The sequence below is a fragment of the Thermobia domestica genome, chromosome 7 (genome assembly GCF_964235325.1).
Source record: "Thermobia domestica chromosome 7, izTheDome1.hap1.1, whole genome shotgun sequence".
Lineage (NCBI taxonomy): Eukaryota > Metazoa > Arthropoda > Insecta > Zygentoma > Lepismatidae > Thermobia > Thermobia domestica.
The window spans coordinates 276,482,862-276,507,666 of NC_137460.1; positions in this window are offsets into that span (position 1 = coordinate 276,482,862).

Consider the following 24,805-nt stretch of genomic DNA (forward strand, 5'->3'; position numbering starts at 1 on the left):
TGGGTATGAATTTGGATATAACGCCATTGAGTGCCTCACTACTCATCTCAACGACCCAGAAAACAATGGATAACACTCTACAATCAGTCGTTTTACACTATTTTCACATGTCACTCCTCCCAACTTCCATCCCTTGAGGTATCTGACTTCCACAATATTTTTTTTTCTTAGATTGAAAGTAATATGTCTCCCATGTTAGGTAAAAGTTGCGCCGGACATTCTGGAGTTTCGCTGGAATATACACGTATACATACATGAAAACATTGAGAGCTGTGTGAGTAACGCTTTCGATGTTGCTCCTGTAAATTCAAAATCCAGGTGGCATAATCGCTCATTCCAAAACGTGACATTAAATACATTGTGTTTGTAATAACTCACGAACTCAAACTATGGATTTGACACTAATCTCAGTTACTTGAGGCATTTTATTTTTCATCCTTTATCACCTGCCATGATTGTGGGTTTTGAATCGATTGAGTTGATTTTGAGTTTAACGTCCCGTTCAGCAGTGAGGCTATATGAGACGTAGACCTACTAATTAACGTAGAATCCGAACTACATGAGCTCTCGCTTGAGGGCCGAATCTGGTTATCCCACACCGGAACTTTACGATGAGAGTTAAATTTGGACTTTAACGCTATCGGAGTTGTAATTATTAATATTTGCAACAACGAGAACTATGGATTCGACACTAATATCGATCACTTATACTTTATATATATCCCCCTTCCAACTGCCAGTAGCTTACCCCGAGAGCACTCTTTTTTAGACTGTAAGTACTACATGTAGAAAGTTTGTTTACATGATGGAACATACACACCCAATATATATGTCGGAGTCGGAGTTGGACCGGTCGGAGTTGGTCACAATGGTTCAGAGTGGTTCATAATTGGTGGTGGGTCCATTCTGTATTCTACCATTAATTTCATAATTCATAATCACCCTGTCCTTTAGCTTAAAGACACAATCGTGGAACGAAGAATTTAACATTAGTGATGTAATAAACCCATAATGGGGCACTTCTTGTTTTACCTTGGTGCATTATACTTTTGCAATGGTAAGACAAATGTTTACCTCTTCTGGGTAGTTTCACAGTTTTACATTTCTAGAGGTGGTCACGAAGTTTTCAATGAAGCACTTATTACCATCTTGAACGCTCGCTATTTTGCACAAGTTAGCATAAAGACTCGAGACCCTTACCATTTTTTTAAAGTTTAGCAATAGTTTTAAATGACACACTACTTGATTCCCCTTGCCACTTTCAAATTTTGAGTTGCACCCCTCCTGAGACCCTCCGGGGAACCTTAGAGGAAATCTTTTTCCTTGACACGGGGTACCTTTGAAATTATAAAATACGTGTTTTCCGGTTTTGACATCTGTTTTATCGTTTCAAATTTTTATTAGTGCCAACGGGCTTCGTGGATACCATGCTTCTTTATTCTCTTAGTTTTCAGATACAAGCCCCCATGCCGTAAGCGTCAGTGGACCACCGATGAGCAACTGGCAACCTTTTGCCAAAAGTTGGTGATCCCGTAGCTACGATCCGTGGTGGTCCCACTTCCGTTTTGAAAATTATACTACCAGCTTCAGAGACTCGACGAAAAGCCAAGTACCTCCCCCAAAATATGTTAAATCGTCTATATGCCTGATTCGTTTATATTCAGGTCAGTGTAAAAAACACTAGGGAAAAAACAAGTATCCCGATGTGGGCGAACTTTCAACCTTAAGTTTACTTGCCGCATATTCTTCTGACTTCGCCACGGAAACGATGAAGAAAATCTCGCTTGTAGAAGGATAAATTATTGAGGTCTTAATTTAGGCAATCAAACAAAACCCTCTATCTCGAGTTCTGTAAGATGGTATTGTGAACCGTTTCGAGATTTATTGCTTTCTGGTGGGGTACTATCTATGTGCAAAATTTGAGAAAATCGCCGACGCTCACCTTCGGAGTGTCTCCTCTTTAATGCAATGTTGCCCAGAGATGGTGCGGGTCAATGAAATATTGATCCACATTATACTGACTCACCACACATCGTGACCGACGGCCACCGTGACCCAAAATGACTAAGGACCCAACGAGACCCATTCACCCACCATGACTAGTGATGGATAAATTCCCGGGAAGATATTTTTCGGGAATATTCCCTGGGAATATTCCCGGTAAGATTCCCAAAATTGGAATTTATCCGGGAATTTATGTTCAATCAGAAAGAAAATTGCATTCTATTACTATATTATGATTTCAAAGGTGAATTGATTTTTATATCACAGCATATTATTACTTTTATCCACAGAGTATTCTTTAAAATATATAATCTGAACGGTACTATGTTACTTTATTAACACTTTATTATATTTAGAGGGTACGCATAAATGTATATTTATTTACAATGTGTTCTATCAATTAATTATGTGTGAAAAATTAATACTTTTAAACCACTAAACAGTTTAAATTTATATGTAAGTGGATTTGCTCAACTTGAGTTTATTACTGATATTATAAACACATTAAATTTATAAATGTTATAAACAAATTAGATTGGGTAAATGCTAGAAGTTACATGTCTTATGAATTTATCAACATTTGTGCATACAGATTTATGTTCACAAAAGTTTCAAGATACTAACTTGTCTTTATATTTTAGCACGTAACGTTGCCAAACACGACTTTTCATTCTACTTATTTCTCGAAATTCCGTACGTTAATTCGGGTTAAAAGAAGTCCGGGTACCTCTTCAGAAATTCGAGTCAGAGAGAGGAGACAGAAAGAGGTCTATTACTAATGGTGGTTCAGGGTTTATTAATAGTACTTCATCTCTATTTCTACATAATTCTAAATTACTTTACAAAATGGTTCCTTTTCATCATTTGTAAATTAGTACTTTGCTAATTTTGGCTGTTCTTTAGCATTGAGAATCAGCTTTTGCACCTACTTTTTTTTTGCGATATTCTATTCCGATGCGGTTGTTTTATGGTTTCATACGTTAAATTACGTTACCAACATTAAATTCAGACAGCATTGCAGAGCGAGCGTTAGCGAATGAAGGCGGGTTAGAGCCCCGCATGGCACGTTGTTTTCTATCTTCTTTACCTTTAATTCACTTTCTTTTCTCACATAAATCACTTCTACTTACCTTTCCGTTTTGTATAAATGCCCTACTGCTCTAAACAAATTGTGTTCGATACTTTCTTGACTACTTGAACATCACTATCAACTCATTTCTTCCGTAAATCATTTTACTTTTTGCTAGTTTTGGCCTCCCAATACTAAACAATTATCTTACTTTTTAGTACAAATGGAAATGGAACTTAAAAACTCATATTATTAGTTATATAAAGTACCTTCAAATAATTTTAAATTTTTTATCCTCCAAATTCTTTAAAACCTAGAAGTAAATCATAATATATTAAAATAAAGTAATTAGTTATATGGTTCTTATAATTTTGAAGATAAAGTAGGGAAATGGAAATACATTCCTTCCCGGGAATTTATAGGTCAGTGAAAAAAACCGGGAATATTCCCATTTTTAAATTCCTTCCCACCGGGAATATTCCCAATGCACATCACTAACCATGACCCACTCTGACCCACCACCAACTATAAACAACTCTCAATCATTCTTACCAATTCCGACCTACTAAAATACATCGTCATTAACTTGATCCATGATCCACGCCATCCTCTTTACAAGAGGTTGCATTTGTAATAAACCGATTTTTTCCAGTAGTTAGCTCCTCTAAAAACTCACAGCCTGCATCTCAAAAACCAACTAGTAAGTCCTATTGCCATTGTTACAATTGGAAATATCAAAATCCAAAAGAGCCTGAACTTCTTTCTTTATTACAACCAAATGAAAAGAAGAAAAATGGAGGTCTTGAAAGTAAAACGTAGACAAACTTACAGGTGTTCAGAATATGATATCTAGAAGGCACTTAGCAGAATGGGTCGGTGAGTCAATGGGTCAGTATGAGTCACGGTAAGTGGTGTTTTGCAGTGGGTCACGCCTTGTTGACCTACAATCCACTGACCCACTCACAAATCTTGACCCATTTGACCCACCGACCCACTCAATCTCTGATTTAACATGTAGTATATCATTTAAAAGATGAAACATACATCTACACAATTTTAAGTTTTTACATTTTATTAATCATATCTCCAAGCCCCTTATCCTGTGAAGATGGGGATGCATTTGGATATAACGTCATTGAGTGCCTCACTACTCATCTCAACGACCCAGAAAACAATGGATAACACTCTACAATCAGTCGTTTTACACTATTTTTACATGTCACTCCTCCCAACTTCCATCCCTTGAGGTATCTGACTTCCACAATATTTTTTTTTCTTAGATTGAAAGTAATATGTCTCCCATGTTAGGTAAAAGTTGCGCCGGACATTCTGGAGTTTCGATGGAATATACACGTATACTTACATCAAAACATTGAGAGCTGTGTGAGTAACGCTTTCGATGTTGCTCCTGTAAATTCAAAATCCAGGTGGCATAATCGCTCATTCCAAAACGTGACATTAAAAAACATTGTGTTTGTAATAACTCACGAACTCAAACTATGGATTTGACACTAATCTCAGTTACTTGAGGCATTTTATTTTTCATCCTTTATCGCCCGCCATGATTATGGGTTTTGAATCGATTGAGTTGATTTTGAGTTTAACGTCCCGTTCAGCAGTGAGGCTATATGAGACGTAGACCTACTAATTAACGTAGAATCCGAACTACATGAGCTCTCGCTTGAGGGCCGAATCTAGTTATCCCACACCGGAGCTTTACGATGAGAGTTATATTTGGACTTTAACGCTATCGGAGTTGTAATTATTAATATTTGCAACAACGCGAACTATGGATTCGACACTAATATCGAACGCATTTAATTTATGTATATCCCCCTTCCAACTGCCAATAGCTTACCCCGAGAGTACTCGTTTGTAGACTGTAAGTACTACATGTAGGAAGTTTATTTACATGATGGAACATACACACCCAATATATATATATATATTGTTATGTGTTTTTTGTTGTGTGTTATATTGTTATACACTTTCTTTTGCGTAATCGTATTTGATATCACTCCTCTACTCTCCACCCAGTATGTCAAGGTTGGTTCTGAGTCCAACTCCCTTTAAACCTCAGTATCGAAACGTCTTTGGCTTACTGGTTCGAAGATGATGAGAAAGTGCACTAAAAGTCTCAATAGTGGGGGGGAGACTCGTATTTCAGTGGTAGAGCTTGTACTGGAAATCGAAACCCAGGTAACATATGAAGACTGTGAACTGAATCTAGATAGGGAGGGATAGCTTGACTAAATTAAAGAGACTATTTCCATTGTACGGTTTATTTATAAGAATAAAAAAAAATAAAAATGAAAATACAAAGAATCTCACAAATCGGTTACTTGGAACTACAACTTGAACTTATTATTACATACATCACATTTATGGGCACAATCCCTTCATTACCAAATGGGTGCTAGGAGGTTTTTATGCTAAGCCGCGATTTATTGAAAATAGTAAGTTTGATGATTTTTACTTGCAACTTGCATTGGCCCAAAGGGGAAGTGATAATTCTTGAAGGGGGAACTTGGTTTCATGTTGGAATTAAACTTTATATTAATCACTGACAAATCTCAAGGTGCTCATCCCGTATCGAGGGGGGACTTAGAAAAATAATCACATACCTGATTTTACGACGAGCGTCCGGGTCGAAGAGCGAAACACACTGGACGAATGCTGGAAAGAAAAATCAACCGAGCTGGGCGACGGGCCTCGCTTATAAAGCGACTTCGTCCCACGCATTTCTGCCAGTGATGACGTCGCTCGAGTGCTACGTCACGAGCCTCGACGAGCTTGGAAAAGCTTCTTCACGCGCATGCTCAATAGTGGCCAAGACTTCTAGTGTTTCTATGATTTTTCCTCATCACGCCGGGGCTGAAGTATCTATTTTACATTTACTACTACATTTTTATTTCACACATAGCTCCAAATACATAATGTTTTTTCATGTACTTATCGCTTCCGTGGTGTTAACTAAATTTACATCCGCGACCCGGCACTGTGATTTGAGTAAATCAAAGCCAGGGTCATACCACTATTACATGCGTGTGGGTTGGTGTCAATGAGGTCTCAGGTTGCTAATACAATCAAAGCCTCACCTGACTCCGTTCTCCCTTTTTCTCTTTTCTTTGCAACACACACAATTAGAAAAGCGCGGGCGTCTCGCCCTATAATTTGAGTCCGGCTTAGGACTTCGAGGCTTAACTGCGTAACAGTTATCCGCTGACCTCAGTAAAAGAAATAAATAGAAAAATGTCGAAAGTTATCTTCCTAATAAAATAACCAAATACGGAAACGGTTGTCCAAGGCAAGTTGCTGGAGTTTAAAGGGTTAATATAGAACGGGTCTTACGTAAGGCGCTAAGGAACTAAAAACAAACTTTCCTGAGAATTTGGAGATTATGAACGAATGATTTGCAAGAGAGCGGGATTGTAAGATTTCATGTGTTTTGACTATACTACATTTAAATGCTACAACAGTTCCACTAACAAAATAGTAGATTAAAGAACCATGTTTAGTATTACCATGTTTAGTACGAAGCTTTATGAGTTGAAATTTGTTGGATGAAACCTTACAATCATGGTATCCTTCTAGCCTATAATTACTAAGAGGTTTCGTGTGAAATCAATCTAGTAGATTTTAATCTAGTAGTAGAATTAAGTACACTCAAAAACAAATAGCGTGAAGCGCTTTAAAGTTTGACTGAAATGAACAATAAAATTACAAGAGCAATATTCCTTGTTTATAGTATAAACCAAATGGGAAACACATAATGATATAGAATAGTACACTCGATCGTTTTTGCCTTATTTCTCAAAACCTTGCGGGGTTGTGCCTTACAATTTGTGAACAAAATTCATTATGTTGTTTCAATATACCATTTATAATTAATAAAGCATAGGCGATACTCTATTTTCCTATAAAACAAGAATCAAGTGAATGTTGAATATTTATGGCATATAAGGAAAAATATAACTTGGAAAGTATTTGAGTACAATGTTACGTATCCTGTAATATATTTCTTGTAATACAGAAGCGATTGCATACTACATGCTTAAATCGTGTATGTAATATAACTTGAATAATGAGCAACTAACGATTAATACACAATGCTTAATAAATATTTTCAAGTGTGTCTATAAACATTTGATATTTAAAACTGATCCCAATTTTTGGCGAAGAATATAACTAACATTATTAGCTATTACTATCAATATTGGTTGCAATAAGTGTAATATATTACAATCTTACTGCATAACTCTGTCCTATACTAGTGATCAAAGCATATATATTTTTTATTAATTTCTACTCATTTCGTTTTTTTTTTTGATTTGGTTCTTTCTCATCCTGTGTGGTATGCATCACGCCAAACACATTGACATTTACGTATACTGGCAAATTACAGAAATTACAAACTAATGAGCGCACTTTAGCGCACCTAGGGATGAAATACAAACAATTATGGATTTCCTTTCTATGAGAGGTTCTGTCAGCAAGAGGGAGACTGAATAGTTGAAGAATTTACCCTATGGTTAGTGTGTTAGTTTATGCCCTAATGGCCTACGGCAATAACGGATACAAATTATAATAATCAGGGATACAGTTACATTTACCATACTAGAGTACATGTTTTGAAGGGGACTGTACAAGGAAACGCTTTAAAGTTTCTTCGTAATCAGGGGCGATGTTTGGAGGGACTATAGGTTAGTATTGTTAGTATTCCTATTCCTATTATTATTAAAAGTAGTATTGGTACTAGCATTTGTATCTATATTGTTTTATATACAAACAAAAATAGAAAGGGATTTCTTTGTAAAAAAAAAGGAAATTTACGAAGTAAAGTTACATCATGTTCCATCATGTTGGTGGTTCTTGTTGTTTTATAGGTTAGATTTTAAACACAAAAGTTAACCACAACAAAAGCTATGGTTGAGCTAGAGGATTTTTTTTTTAAACACCGGAAGTATGTTCCGTTCTTTCTTTTAATTCAACTAACCTTGACTGATAACAACCATAGGTTTCCGTCTGTGGTGAACTTTCCTGTTTTAAATCTTAAACACATATTGTAAGTGATTTAATTATTCGGAGACTAATTCTACATAGATACTATATACATGGATATATATATATATATATACATCCTGTTGTTGAGCAACAGTTGAATGCAGATATGATTAATTTCAATGTGCAATGGATAATTTAATAAAATACTTCCTTGTTCTTTTTCGCTTTGGTTTTTGACAAAAGATAAATATACAGGGGTTACAAAAATTACGGGTTTTAACGTAGTGGAATGAAAATGTGGAGAGTCGATTACTATACTCACATATAGGCTTCTTTAATTGTCTGAAACGAATCTTGTGCTTACATTCGATCAAATAATAGGAATTTAAATTATATATTCAGACAACAACTTTCAATGGTTTTGGTACAATGGCCAGGGACCGTGGTTATTACAATGAAATTGAGTTATTTCATATATTGAGAAAGTTTTAAAGTCTCTTGACGCTTGCCTGTTTGGTTATTACAATCTTCTTATGATTTATCACAACGTCGATTGGAAAGAGTTTTTATTTATTTTGCTTTGAGTATTATCACTTGTCCAGATTCTGTGTTTGTACTGGTACAAGAAGAGTTTTTCACCTGTAAGCAATGAACTGATGTAGGTAAATGGGAGTTTGTCTGTAGATAAAAGAGATTTCCTTGTCACTGCAGAAGTTTATAAATTTTGTGGCACAGAGAAAGTTCTGTATCCGGATTGAAGTTCAGATTTTAGATAACTGTTGTCCACTAACAAAAAGTGATGGATCGAACAATAAAAATAATCGATTTCCATATCGTCCCTCTGGATCAGCCCTGGATGGGGCCGACAAGCTGTGATCTGGATCCTTGGGTATCTCCAGATACTAGGACTGAAAGGGCCTTACCCTAGGCATCACACTGGGAAGGCAATGGATAGAGATCTGCAATCAAAGAGACTATTAGACTACATTATCATTAATGGTTTACATAATAACCTTGGCTTATGCGGAGTGCTTGTTTATATAGGATGGTCCACTGTATCCTTCTCGTAATTGTTCATTATGTTTTTTTAAATGGGGCTGACCACACATCAGTTTAGGAAAGATATAGTGATCAATGGAACCTGCAAAGGTTGCCAATATTGAAGCTATCTAAGGATGTGAAGCGAATAGGTAAATGTTTTTCATTCAGATGTCCTGAGTGTGCTGTCCACACATCATCAGAGTCTAAGTATAGATACCTGTCTTAAATAATGTATGTGACTGTATTAATATCACTATGATATTAAGAATCAATTTTGTACCATGAACAAATTAAACCGGAAGCCTGGAAGTAAGTGTATGTACGCTGACCACACATTATTGTTAGAATGTCTCTTGTGTTTGAGCTGTGATGGTGCGAAGATAAAGATAACACCATGGTAGAACAAGTCCTTCATAAGATGATTGATTTAACTAACTTGGTCTGTTTCTTCGTGAGTGGAATAATAATGATGGAGGAAAGTGGATTATCAAATATACTGTTCATTTACTGCAGTGATTAATGGGTGATGAATCATATGGTGAGTAAATCCAAGGTACTTTACAAGATGGGCAATACCTTGTCTGTTATTAAAACGTCGGAACATAATTGCCTTATTGACGTACATTTGCCGTATATTTTGTTTTCAGATGTAGTCAGGTTGAGGAATAGAGAGTTAAGAGGAAGTTTCATTGAGTCAGCGTGGCGGAAGTTAGCTAATTATACAGCTTGGTATAATGATATGTGGCTTGTAAATTATCAGCTCAGCTGACGAATGTTCGGAGAGAGGAAAAAAGGGTTTTTTTTGCATCGCAACTGAGAGAAAATATCTAGTATACTGTTACAGACGCCGGCTTCAGACCAGGGACATCTTAACATTGTCAGATAAGTATATTTGCATTTATTTCTAAATTAGAGGATAGGAGTGGTCAGTCGTTTGGATTGCTATGCATGCGTACAAAAAGTGTGTTGTATACGGTATTTTATACCTTAAAATGTTAACATTATCCACATTTTTCTTTCAATTTTAATTCTCACAAAAATAAAACTTAACGAGTTGATGCAAAGCTTTTAAGTAACTTCGTGAACCATGGGACTAATAAGCAGATCTTAGATTCAACAAGATTTAATTAAATTTCTTTATACCTTTGCAAGTATGCCAGTTAGGAGAATTAGTTCCAAAGTATCTTCAAAATTTATGTCAATTAATTAAACTAATAATTTAAAACATCTCAAGCAAACTGATATAAATTTTAAACATCTAATATTTCATAATTGAAATTCATTTCTAGTTTTACGCTTTATTACAACTTGTGTACCTATAGTGTTTAAGATAAGACATATTCCACAAGAGGGTATAACAAGCATTTGAGAAATTCACAATAGTGTCTCACTAAATCCTTGATGATATGTTGTCTCAATTTTTATAGATTTCTTGAATTAAAATTGGAGGGTTTTGAGCTTTGGTGCAGCCCTATAAAGTTAATTATTGACAAATGAGGCCCTCAGAGGAGGCAGTCTTATCTTGTGCACATTATGATTTGTTCATTATATTTACATACTTTTGTAGGTAACTTAGTAAGAATAACAAAGGAAAATGTCAAATTTCTTTTTCGAAATAAATTGATAATCAAGTGGTTAAAAATTAATAACTTTTAACAAAACATAAAAAGGAAAATGAATACTCAGTTATCTCCAATGCGCAGGTTCATTCACTTCTCTCACCTGGGCAGGCATCTGCGGAAAGGCTTCTGAAATGAAAGTTCTGAAACGAAAAATTCTCACACACAAAAATAGTATTATAGATTGAACCCGGGGACTCGAATGTGTTCGTAGTATCCCGACTACTTATTAGTCGAAATTTAAAGAACTTGTTAGTTAAAAATTTACTGGATTTAATTAATAGTTAACTTTTATCTTTTTCTACACTATGCTAATTATTAGGTATGATAACAAACGAGGTTAAATAAGTTCTTAACTTTGTGGTTCATATTTTTCAGCTTGTTGGGGTATACGTATCAATCTTTGCTCGAGAGACGCAAAGGAAAGAGAAGGGGAGACTTACGTTTCCTAAGACAATGTGGGGAGGTCTCCCGTTACAAGAAGAATTTCTTGAACGAGAATAAATAAAGAAAAGGGGTAAGTACTATCTCCTTGAATTGTTAGTGTATTATCCTAGAAGCATGCATTTTCAATGACTTCACTTCAAGTTACCAATTCGTTTAGCCGTTGAATGTTAACATAGTTTAGTGCTGAACTCTAGTGTGCAACGAAGTCGAAGTTCGTATCCTGGGATTATCCCATACCGATTTTTATTATTACTGAATTAAGTGAAAGCCACAACGAAAGATAGCGTCCGAAGTTGCAGTTTAACAGTGATTATAGGAAGTGCGTTTTTCATTACCTGTGAATTTAGTAAGTGTTTCCCTAAGGAAAAACAAAAACGAAAGAAAAAACGATGTTTACTATAGTTTGGGAGCGTGTCACGCATACAGAAAGTGCGTGAGTCGGGTTTCGATCTCAGACTTATCTGTGTAAGTGCCAATAATCACCGGAAACTGGGATCATTTTGACAACGATATTAATTTTGACAGCAACATTCCGGGTCTCGAACTCGGGACCCCTAATGTAGCAAGTGATAATATGTGGTAAACTAAGTTTCTATTGAAAGTATTTGATTCTAACCTACCTACACATAACCAATTCGATTATAACTTGAACTCGTGGGGAGCGATAATTTAGATATCAGAAAACAGAAGTGATTCATCGGGGGATTGAACCAGAGGTCGTTAAGAACCAATTGCTTAACAGAGACGACGGTGTATCCCAATCGTGATGATTTATTGGGCGACATTATTAATATTATTCGTTTTGTTGTAGTTTCATTCCCCGGTTTTTAATTATTTATCTATTTTCCCGTTATAAATGTTGGTGTGTTCTTCGATGTTGACGCTACGCGCAACATCATCCTGAGTCCTTGTTAGCAGCTGGATTCACTTCCGTCACCTGATAAGAGGTGATTTGCTTTAGTTTTAACGCTGAATGAAAGGCGGGTTTTGAGGAAGTATCCGCGAACATTTTAAGAAATTGCATTAAACAAAGGAATATTCAATTAACTTTTAAGTTTGAAAGAGTACTACTTTTGTTTGTTTATTTTGACATTGAACGTATTTCACTTGAATTGATAATTAACGTCCAGTTCTTATATTTATATCCTAACGTTCAGCTGTGCGCTGTTGTGATGTGATGCTTCCCATCTATCCAGCAGGGCCGCTTATGGTGGGGGCCACCAAATTTGAAAGTCTCATGACGTATAGTTTTTGAGTTCTTTGTTTGGTTTAATCAGAAGTTTTATTCTAACTAGAATTAAGTTAGTTTATACCGCATTTATTAAAACCAAGTTGACAGAGCTCGAGTGCCTTAATTTGTGTCATGTAAATTATGAAGGAGTCTATTATTCGAGTATTGAACCTCATTACGACATGTTATACACGTAATGATTCTGTTCTATTATTATTATTATTATTATTATTATTATTATTATTATTATTATTATTATTATTATTTTAATGTACAAGTGATAGCGTGATTTAATACCACTCTGCGTTGTATTATCAGCGTTTTGTGCCTTTTAATCAAACCAAGCGAAGATTTTAGCCTGTACCAAGGCAGCTACACAGGGATGATTAAAAAACACGAGTATAGTGGTGTAGTGGTAAGACCACATCTAGGAAGTTACTATAGCTCACAATGATGTTATTTATGTAACCGGTACTTTACATAACATGTCGGTAGTATTATAATCAAGTTAGTTACAATAAGCGGGTTCTAGCCCGTTTCCCAATGATGGGAGGACATAAAAAAACAAATGGGGGCTCGATCTACACCTAATGTCCTTACAAAATACATATAGTAACCTTAAAAACAAGAAATAGTGACACAATATGATACTACCTAGTATTTTGATAAATATCATTAATGTCTTTATAACTGAAAACATTATTCTAGAATGAGCATCAGCTTTAGTAAGCATAACTGTAAATACTTGATCATAATTCAACATGAATATAGCTAAAGGTAATGTAATCTTAATAATTAAAGGTAGCAAAGTATAGTACACAGGTAGTTATTTACATTCTTTAAAAGCAAATGAATGGCCGATACATATATAATTGTAAATGCATTATGTACAATATGCGCAGTATACTAGTACATTGCCGTAGTTTGCCAATCGTTTGGCCATTGCTAAGAGATTGGCCATTTTACAGCAGCAGAAGTTCACTTGTGTTCACCCAGAGGGGTCGCAGGAAAACTGCACGCATATATATATATGGTGTCCACATCAGCAGCAGAAAAGCATAAAAGAGACGAAGGTGTATTTCTCCTTATTTTTGTTTTTATTTTATTTTATTTTTTATTTGATTTTATTTTATTTTATTTTATTTTATTTTATTTTATTTTACTTTTTTTTAAATTACCAATATGCTTCCCGCCCGAACTACGCGGAAAAAAATAAAATAAAAAATAATAATCGCTCAAAGAAAAACAAACGGGGAAGGCATTGTGTGGAGTAGCCTATGTAAATATCTGGAGGGGAGAATCAAGCTCCCTTTTTTTAACACGGGTAGATAACCCAGGTCAAAAGAAAGCGACACCTAAACAATAACGCGTTTATCATGAGTAGGAATAAGTTTGTAACTGAGCCACCAAAACAAGCAATATTGACTCTGTTTTATTTTTCAGGGTAATGCATTCCTAGACACGAAGAGGGAGAGCGGCGAGTTTCCTGGAGAGAAAGAAATAAAGTAATCAGGCGTCGGTAACGGATGGATCCCTGTAATGTGAATGAGGAGTTTGCAGCTGCAACGAAGTATACTTAAAACCGGAGTTGAGTATACGCGATAGTACAGGGATTTACGCATGTATGTATAAATGTTCGGGATCACTAATAGTAATTTCACTTTCAGCTATGTCAACACTTGTTTTTCTTATATGTTCTCTGTGTTTGTCAGCATATTGGGAGTCTTATAGGAGAAGAAGAAGGGTAACTCAGTCGTGGCCGGCCACATTCACACAAAGAACAAAAAAAAAATATTCATCCCAATATGTAGGCAAAACATTCATTTTGGTATCAACTCGACATAACTTTTCCTGTGACGCGTCTTGGTATGGTAGATATGGTAGGGCCCTAATTCTAAAAATGACTTATTTGATCCTCAGATCAGTTTCAGCGCCGCCGACTAAGATGAGTGCCTATTACCCATGGCCTACTAATGCCTTTTACAGCATCGAGGGGAGAGGGGAATGGATCCCAGGAAGTAAAAAGAGAATCAACTTTTTGTTTCTGATTGCTGAAGAGTATACTAAACAGTTTGTTTCTTTTTATTTTTATTATTTTTTTTCGCAATTTCACAATGTATAACTTTAGGCTCTATCTATAGCCCTGTATGCACGTGTTCCGGTATACCAGAGGTCATGCTTAACTACGTGTACTCCACTTTTTAGAGGTCTATGCGATATATGAGATATTCAACACACTCACTAAATAATATACTCCAAGTTTTCCCTTTTTTTAAAGTCCGTCTAAATTGAGGCGACTGGGCTTCATGGTCAACCTATACGTTACACTTAACATTCATCGTCCTCACTATCGCTAGAAACTTCCAACTCGCGTGAGTTGTTTCGGGGGAATACTTCTTTAACCTTTCAATGGTTACAATCTGAGTGTGGTTAGGGTTTGCCACTAATTCGATTTTACAGGCATTTGTGGGAGAAATACTCCTTAAGTAATACGGTCCCGTAAACTTGGGTGTCAATTTAGGAGAAATATCCTTCTTTGGCAGATAATCTCTACACAATATTAAGTCACCAACTTTTAGCTTAATAGGTTGTCTAGTGCGATCAACTCGTAATTTAGTCTGCTGCTGTGCATGCGTCATAGCCTGCTGAGCTAACTTACGGATTAACTTTAGTTGTTTCTGATGTTCCTGTATTTTCGTAAATTGATACTGGGTGTCCAACTGAGTGGGGAATCTTGCCTTTTGACCAAAGACAATCTCGTATGGGGAGTATTTTCTAATTGGGGAGGTTGATATATTGTAAGCATATGCACACAATCGGACATATTCCGCCCACTTGATAGGCTGCTTGGCCGTGTACTTAGTTAGAAAATTTGTAATTACAGAGTTAAATTGCTCACATAGTCCGTTTGTTGATGGTTTGAATGCTGCAGTTCGAACATGTTTAATGTCAAATAAGTTAATTAGTTCGGCCATTATCGCTGATAAGAAGTTCGTTCCCCTATCCGTCAATACCTCTTTTGGGGGGCCAAACCGCGTCATTAACTCGTCCAACATGGCTCTAGCCACTGTCGGAGCTTGTATGTTTCGTAGCGGTACTAATATTGCGAAATGGCTAAGATATTCTTTCATAACCAGGATATAACTATAGCCTGCACTACTATGTAGCGGGCAAAAAATATCCAAACTCCAACGGCAGAATAGTTCCTCTTTTACAGGTAAGGGGTGAAGAAAACCTTGTTTCTTTTCTCGAGGGATGCTCACACTTTGACATTCGTCACACGAGCGCACGTATTGCTTAACTATTTTCCCCATGTTAGGAAAGTAGTAACGTTCGTTCACTTTGGAGTAAGTGCGAGAAAATCCCATATGGCCTCCACACAGCGGAGACGAATGGGCCTCTTGTAAGATGTCGGGGATAGCCTTTTCCGGTATCACTAGTTTCCAATGTTTGTTCATGACTCGATATAAAACATCGTCAACTACAACATAAGGTTTTAGAGCACGATCGGTAGGGTTATCTTTCTTCTTTTGTATTGGTTCCCTAATTTTATCGTCGTTTTTTTGCATTGCTCTTATATCTATTTTGGGACATAACACTAGGTTGCACACGTCTGCACAATCTTCTTCTTGCCCAAATTTGGAGGATAACTCATCCTTCAACGGACACCTTGACAAAAAAAATCTGCGGTCACATTATTGCGGCATTTTACATGTTCAATTGTAAATTGGTAAGCTTGTAAACAGATGGCCCAACGCAAAAGTCGAGAATTTAGCATCTTATTATTTCTTAGGTAACAGATGCCGTGAGCATCAGTCCGAACAATAAAGGGACGATCTGCCAATAAGAAGTGGAAATGCAAAATTGTCTTAGTAACACCCAGCGCTTCAAGCTCAACCGTGGAATAGTTGACCTCCGCTGGAGACAAAGATTTCGAAAAATAGGCTATTGGGTGTTCTTTGTTATCTTCTTTAATTTGTGCGACGTATCCACCTATTCCGTCTCGACAGGCATCCGAATAGACTATGGCGTCCTGATTTGGGTCAAAGTGTGCAAGGACTGGAGCAGATATGAGACAAGATTTCAAGGTATCCCATGCTTGTTTCTCGGTTTCCCCAAATTCGAATTTGGCGTTCTTTTTAGTCAATGAAATGAGTGGTTTTGCAATAGTAGAAAATCCTTGGACAAAAGCTCTGTAAGATGAACAAAGTCCGATAAAACTACGTGTTTCTTTGACTGTGGTGGGGTATGGTACCTTTGATATAGCTTCAGTTTTGGCGGGATCTACACAAATTCCTCGTCTACCGACGATGTGACCAAGCACCGAGGCTTCTTCGTAACCAAAGTAACATTTCTTAGGGTTGAGTTTAAGGTTGGGCTCCCGGCGTCGAGATAAAATAATTATCGTTCTTTCTATTAGAGCTGGGAAGGAAGGACTGGGGCAAACCAAATCGTCTAAATAACAGATTACATACTTCCACATGATGTCACCAAAGATAACATTCATCATATTTTGAAAAAGGGCCGGGGCTGTGGTTAGACCGAATGGTAGTCTCAAAAATTTGAATTTTCCCCGGCTGCAGATGAATGCAGTCTTCTCTATATCGCACGGACGGATGAGTAATTCATGGTATCCATTTTGCATGTCCAAAGTATTTATGAATTTGGTACCATTTAAGAAAGCTAGTACCTCATCTATGCGTGGCACTGGCACAAAATTTGGCCTTAAAATTTTATTAATTCCTCTGAAGTCGATACATATACGTGGGGAGCCATCTTTTTTAGGTACTATCACAATTGGTGCCGAATATGGGCTCTTACTTTCCCGGATAATATTGCTGTCTAACATTTTCTGGATCTCTTCTGCGACTATCTCTCTCTGTTTTGGTGTTTCTCTATATGGGGGTGAGAAAGAGGAATATCTGTGATGACCTCTAAGGGGCACATAAACTTATCGGTAGCCACAGTAAGACGAGACTTGTCCCAGGCTACAACATCCCTAAATTCCATCAATAAGTCCAGTAACTGGTTTCTTTCTTCTGGGTTTAAGTTTGGGCCAATATTTAGTACTTGAGCTAATTCTTCCTTTGTTTGGGGGGCTTTTTGGGGTTGTCCAGAGACTTCCACGTCGTCTGTTTCATCTTTGTTAGTAAGGTGTACGATCTGATTAACGGTCTGCACGTCATTGTCTGTCTCGTCATTTAAAGACTCAACCTGGGGAACAAGTTTCCCTAAATAAAGGCTTTTAGACAAAGATCTAGTTCGATCCGAACTATTAAAAATAGTCAGAGTAATATTTCCATTGTCAGTAAAAACTGGACCTCTGGTGATCAAACAGGAGTGCCAATACCGAATTCCTTTGGAAGGTATGATGTCCCAAATATGCACGGTCCCGGTTGGTGCGGTAATTTCTATGTCATACGAAGCCTTGGACGGCATGCGGACATTTGCTGGAAGGTGCACTTTATAGGTAGTATCCGGATAGATATCAAAAATTTCGTCGCTCAACCCCAAGGGGTTTGGCACGACCTCTTCCTTAATATGATCCTGAGCAAAACTCTCTAGATCAGAGAGGGTTACTGGATCATTTACACTTCCTTGCGTTGTCAAAGGTTTTTCTAACGTTTCTAACTGTCCTCTATTTCATTTGTCCTTTACAGGCTCATAAGGCGCCTGTGAGGGCAGGGGTGGCTTTACAGAGTGTTGGTTCTTCTTGCTATATTTTACCGCATAAAACGCTTTTTTTTTCTTTCTGGGAATAATCTCTGTACTCGAACTTTCTGTAGAACTAGCTAATAAAGTTCCACTAGGGCCTGGTTGAGGGTCAAGGCTCCATAGATTCTTTTCCTCTTTTTCTAAGTCAGGCGAATTGGTAGGTTCCAGCTCAGGAGCACTGGAAGATACCTTGCCTTTCTTAGCTCGTTTACGTCTTTCCTTTTCACGCCTACTGACTTTTCCATTCGTTCTATTCGTAGGCTCCGAGGGAAATTTTGTAGTTTCCCTGGAACACACGAATACTCGAGATGTAATTTCTTTAGCAGGGAGTTTTTGTCTTTTATCAGCTACACTACCAACGGGATTTATGGGATTTCCGGTGACCAACTTTGGAGACGGATCCTTACTCCTGAGTGGGAGGTTCCGTTTCCTATAAGTTTGGTTGTTTCCATGAGGAGGGTTAGGGAAGACCGTTTGTCTACTACTACTACTGAGGGTGGGATCCTTTTACTACTGAGGGTGGGTATCGTTCAACATGTGTTAAGTCTAAGGTATGAATTACACCTTGACGATGCCCATTTGTACCTTTTGGGATTGAGAACCAAAGGTCTTCAACATGATTCCCGTCTTTATCTGCTAGCTCCAAGTATTTGGAATGAATGGTTGACATACTTATGCAAAAAATCTATCCCTAAAATAACATCATAGGTGCAAAACTGTGGCTCAACTATAGCTACGTCTAGAAACCTTCGTTTGGTTGTTTTCAAGTGATCCTTGAAGCAACACGCTATTCTCACCACAGGAATGTAATCTGTGGGGTGGGCACCTACGCCACGAAGCTTTATATAACCCTTCAATCTCTCAGTTAGTGGAAATCTTGGGGGTAAGAGGGTTTTCGAAGCCAGCAAAATTTCTGAGCCTGTGTCAATAAGAACTTGCGAGCAGCGGTCTCCTATTTTTATCTTGACTGTACAAAGCTGCGCCCGCCCATGGCCAAAGCCATAGGTATTTTGGTGAGTGTTCCTATACATTTTGTAACCCGGTTCTGCTACTACTTCGTCTGAGTAACAAGAACTAACCTGTACAAATCCAGGTTGGGTAGTTTCTTTAATGCTTGACAAGTCCAAGCGGTCATTTTCCCATGTTACGTCATAACTCATCCTCTGACTAACTAATTTTTGTGCTGTGTGAAGTTTTCTAAGATATTGCAGGCACTGTACGAGATTATCACAATCATCCACTTGAACTATCAGCTTATTTAGGATGTCTGGTAACAAACTCATTCTAAGCTTACTCATCAATTCACTTTCATTAACCCAACCTCGTAAGAATTTCAAATCCTTTATTAACTTATAAATGAACGCTAAAGTACTCCCATTGGGTTGTTGTTTTCTTGTATCAACGTCGTATTCTAATCTTGCAGTATACTCAATTCTAGGAAATGCCTTTTTAAGTTTTTCCTTCATCTCGTTATAGTTTAAGGATGAAAGGTTTGCTATGTCTACTAAATAGAAGGAGAGAGCTTCCCCTTTCAAACAATAAGAGAGGTAATTTACTATCTCTGGGGTTGACCGTTCGTATATGCTAGCCACTAATTCATATTCTTGCAGGAAAATTTCCACGCACTCATGTCTATTACCAGAGAAGGAGGGAATTTCAACATTTGGATAAATCTTGAAGGCTTGTGGTTTAGCACTAATAGTAGAATTTTGATTGTCACCCTCGGGAGGAGGGTTGCTAACTTTGCCTGTTACAACAGTATCTGTAAATTTAGGTTTCTCAAAACTATATGGTATAGATGGCTCGGTAGCCGGACTAGTTTTAATTTCTTGCTCAGATTTTAAATTTATACAAGGCTTAGCCTCAGGATCTACGTTTAAAAAGGGCGAAAAATTTGATTTTTGCTTGTCAGAGGTCTTATCTTCACTTGATGAATGTGAAACAGGCTCATCTTTCAGACCTAAGGACCTGTCTAAAGAAGCCGAGGTGTTGAAATTTTCAGAAACGGACCTATAGTCGGTATCAGTTACGCTTTTATTTTCTAACTCGGAGGTTTGTTCTGGACTAAATTCTGATGTATAAGATCTATTTTGTTCGCTAAGTACTGATTTTTCTGACTTTTCCCCTTCGCTAAACTCGAATTTCTCCACTGGGGTCGTGGGTGTAACTACGCTACTAGGTGGCGAAACAAACACTATCTGTAAGGGATATAACTTTTCCTCTTGTTGGTACTTTTTCATTTCCTTGGTTGCAGGTGATTCACCAGTTTCATTATAGGAACTAAATTTAGAACTAGCACTAGCTGAAGGTTGTAAACCAATATCCTTAACACTATCAGTTTGTTTGCTAGATTCACTTTGGGTTGGAGAGGTTGAGGGATCGTCTCTATTTTGTACTTCATCTAAACAAATTACTCATGCACCAAATTCCGCGTAATCAAATATTTTACCAATATTTTCGTTTATTCTACTCTCAGACCAGGAATCGTTGTCTTCTCGTTCTCCTTCAATTTGCTTCTGGTGGTCGGAATAAACTGAGGGAAAAACATCATCATTTTTCTTCTCATCGTCTAACATCCTCTCAACTAGAGCAGGGGCGACGAGGTCATTTCTCTGGTCAGCGTCCTCTGTGGGAAGGTGTTGGTTCGCTGCTCGGGGAGTAGAAACCGTAGGAGGATCCCAACGGTCATATCGGAGTTCTTCTTCGAAGTTCCAAGAAGGTTTTGACTCATCCTCCAGGGATGACGCAGGAGAAGACTGCGGGTTGTCTTCTTGAAATTGGGCTATTTCTTCGTTTTGTAATTTCTGTAGTTCGTATCCCAACCAATCGTCTTTGAAAGATTAACCCCCGTTTGAATCTGCACTACTAATATCTCCGTTTGACCACCTGACTTTAGTAACTACATTGAGTATGTTATCTATACTGTCCAAATATTGCAGTTTCCCTTGGAGGGTAAGGCTATTTTCAAACATAACAGGGTTGGTCTGCGTAGCTGTCGTCCGAATAACTCTAAGTTCACGATCTGTGTCAATCCGGATCATTTTAGGAAACTTATATTCGGTCTGAACGCTAACATCTTTCTTTTGAAAAACGTCGGTCTGTATTTCCATATCAAAATTTCCAACTACATTTTCCTCAGGTAATAAGTCTTCAAAGGGGGCTGAGGCGTCAGCTTGAAATAGAATACCTATTTTCTCTTCGTCGTCACCTTGGTGACGAACAACTGTGACCTGTACTTTCATGTTCCGTAGTTGTTTAGTTAAAGTTCGAATTAAGTTTCCTACTGCAGGGGACAGTTCTGTTTGTAATGAATGCTTAATCTGGTCTATTAATGCTTCATCGTTAGGCTGTGTCAGGGAGCCCAATTGACTTTCATTGTTCTCGTCAGGGCTCTCAATTCTCCTTTCCCTTGGTTCGGTTCCTATATTTGCATAAATTGGCTCTTTATTCGTTCAAGTCTGGGGTTCGAGACCAAAATTTTCATAAATGTGCTCTTTACTCGTTGAAATTCGTGATTCAGTATTTAAGTTAGCATATATAGTTCTAGGACCGATCTCAGCATAAACTGTTTCATCACTACTACCAGCATAAAAAGATTGAAAGGTCGGTCTTTGCATTTCTAACGGCGTTGTAGGATCTGACAGTCCGTATTTAATAGGAAAATATAGCGCTACTGGGCTATCTGGTTCTTTTGATACATCAATATCTTTATTTCCTGAACTTAACACTAAGTTACTTAATCTATTTTCCTTATCAGCTAACTTATTATTATCTAAGGATCTTTGGTTCGAGGGGACATCAGGTATTACACCTGCTGTTGATTCTATCTCAATTGTTGCTTGAGGGCATTCCTGACCTGCAGTTATTAGTTCTGCAATTTCTAGTTCATCTTTTGAATTTACTTCATTCACTAGAGTTTTTGGATCTACCCCAGGTGGGGTCTCGTCAGTATCTGAATTTACATATATCGTCCTAGGAGCTGGTGTTGGTTTATCACTCGAACCAGCACTTTATATTTCTGTATCATTTCTAGTCAAGATAGGACTAGACGCGGCAAGCGGCGTTAGGTCGTAGCCACTCGCCGGCGCATCAGGAGTTTGCGGACTAGCGGTCGTTGGTTCGAGATGTCTGGGCTGACTCCACGTATCCAAGTAACTCGGTGACGGGTTCTTTTTTCAACGGCCAAATTGAGGAGGAGAATGTCCATGTACTTTTACTTTATTGCATTCAATACAATAATAATTATTCCACCGATCCAAAATATAACGGTGCTTGCAGTGGGGGTCTTAGGACAATGGGATTGCCCTAAATCTAATAGCTTTTCTTTTATTTTCTGCGCGAAACTCATTTTTGATGAATAAATCTGTTTTTCAAATCAGTGGCCTCCTAAACCAGGGCAGTGTGTAATCAACCTATTTCCTCTGATATAATAGGAATTTAATCACTGATAACTACTTCCCTCGGAAATGCTACGAGAAATTTTTACGTATTATGAGACTTATTATTATTTCAATATCTTTATATAGCTTCCTTTGAACTTGAATACTCAATTTCCCTTTCTTTATAAATTTTGCTTTACTTTTTAGAACGGGAAACGGAAAGTGACTAGACAGCTGTTTATAAAAGAACATGTTTATTTGTTCACTTATGATGATTTTACTTTTTACTTCTATTCTTTAACTTGTTTTCTTTTTTAAACTTCATTTTTTAAACTATTTTTTTAATTCACACAGGGGGGGATTACGAACATCCAACCATTGGATCATGTACCTGCATTTTGATTTTTGGTTTGTTGCATTTGCATAAATGAGAGTTTTAGGCAGTTATTCCCAGGCAACCGTCGGACATGCACCCCTAGTGCAGGGGGGCCTTGTTGAACCAAGAGAATAAGATACCTGTGACCCCCAAGCTTTGCATGGGAAAGGATTTTAGACACTTATCGCCGGACAGACCGTCGAACTTTCATCCCGTAAAACGGGCGGTTCTGCTGTCTAGATATAAACTGCCTGTGATCCTCCCCAATTAACTGGTAGGGATTTTAGCCACTTATCGCCGGACAAACGAGTCGAACTTTCATCCCGTAAAACGGGCGGTTCTGTTGCCCAGAGATAAAACTGACAGTGATCCTACCAAATCTAGCAGAAGCATAAGCAGATTTAGGGTTTTGCAAGTACATGAGATAAAAGCTGAATTCTGTCTTAACACTCGCGTCCCGATTTTACATTTGCATCACTACACAAGAAAACGTCGTGAGGTAAACTGAGTCTTGCTCTGCGGAACCTAGCAGCTATTCCGCTGACCTATAACAACTTAAAGCGAGAGAAGTTGAGAATAGAAAATTTTCGTCGCTACTTCACTCCTTGTAAACCGCACTACTTAGAGCAGAAGGAATATACTTGTATATCAGAGTCATAAGCTGAACACCGCCTAGGCCAAGTACGCCACTGAACTTTACTAACTTTACATAGTACAGATACACCACTTGACTAGTCAAAAGAAACACTTCGCATACACTTTACACTTTTATATATTGAAAACCCTTCGATAAAAAAAATCACTCGCGATTTGCCCTGAAACGCAACTGAGACTTTTGGTTCCCCTATAAAGTGAACGAGCACATGAGACTTGTTTAGAGATTCAAGAACACACAGTTCGTTACCCGGCGAACACCGAACACCATAAAACTGTTATGTGTTTTCTGAGATTGACATTATATTTGTATACACTTTCTTTTGTGTAATCGTATTTGATATCACTCCTCTACTCTCCACCCAGTATGTCAAGGTTGGTTCTGAGTTCAACTCCTTTTAAGTCTCAGTATCGAAACGTCTTTGGCTTACTGGTTCGAAGATGATGAGAAAGTGCACTAAAAGTCTCAATAGTGGAGGGGGGAGACTCGTATTTCAGTGGTAGAGCTTGTACTGGAAATCGAAACCCAGGTAACATATGAAGACTGTGAAATGAATCTAGATAGGGAGGGATAGCTGCCCTGACGAACCCGTCACGAGCCCTGACGAGCTTGGAGAAGCTTCTTCACGCGCATGCTCAATAGTGGCCAAGACTTCTAGTGTTTCTATGATTTTTCCCCATGACGCCGGGGCTGAATTACCTATTTTACATTTACTACTCCATTTTTATTTCACGCATAGCTCCAAATACATAATGTTTTTTCATGTACTTATCGCTTGCGTGGTGTTAACTAAATTTACATCCGCGACCCGCCACTGTGATTTGAGTAAATCAAAGCCAGGGTCATACCACTATTACATGCGTGTGGGTTGGTGTCAATGAGGTCTCAGGTTGCTAATACAATCAAAGCCTCACCTGACTCCGTTCTCCCTTTTTCTCTTTTCTTTGCAACACACACAATTAGAAAAGCGCGGGCGTCTCGCCCTATAATTTGAGTCCGGCTTAGGACTTCGAGGTTTAACTGTGTAACAATATATATATATATATATATATATATAAGAGGCGGAGAGAAAGGGACCACATCCATATACAAAAGCATTGTAGATTATTGAACTGAAACCATGCAAAGAGGATATCTAGGGTCATCCTTTGGAAAGAAATCCTATTCTGCCTTCTTTCGAAACTATAACAAGTCTCTTAGACATGACTTCGTGTTCCTAGATATCCTCTTTGCATGGTTTTGGGGATCGTGAATTTTGTGTCTGT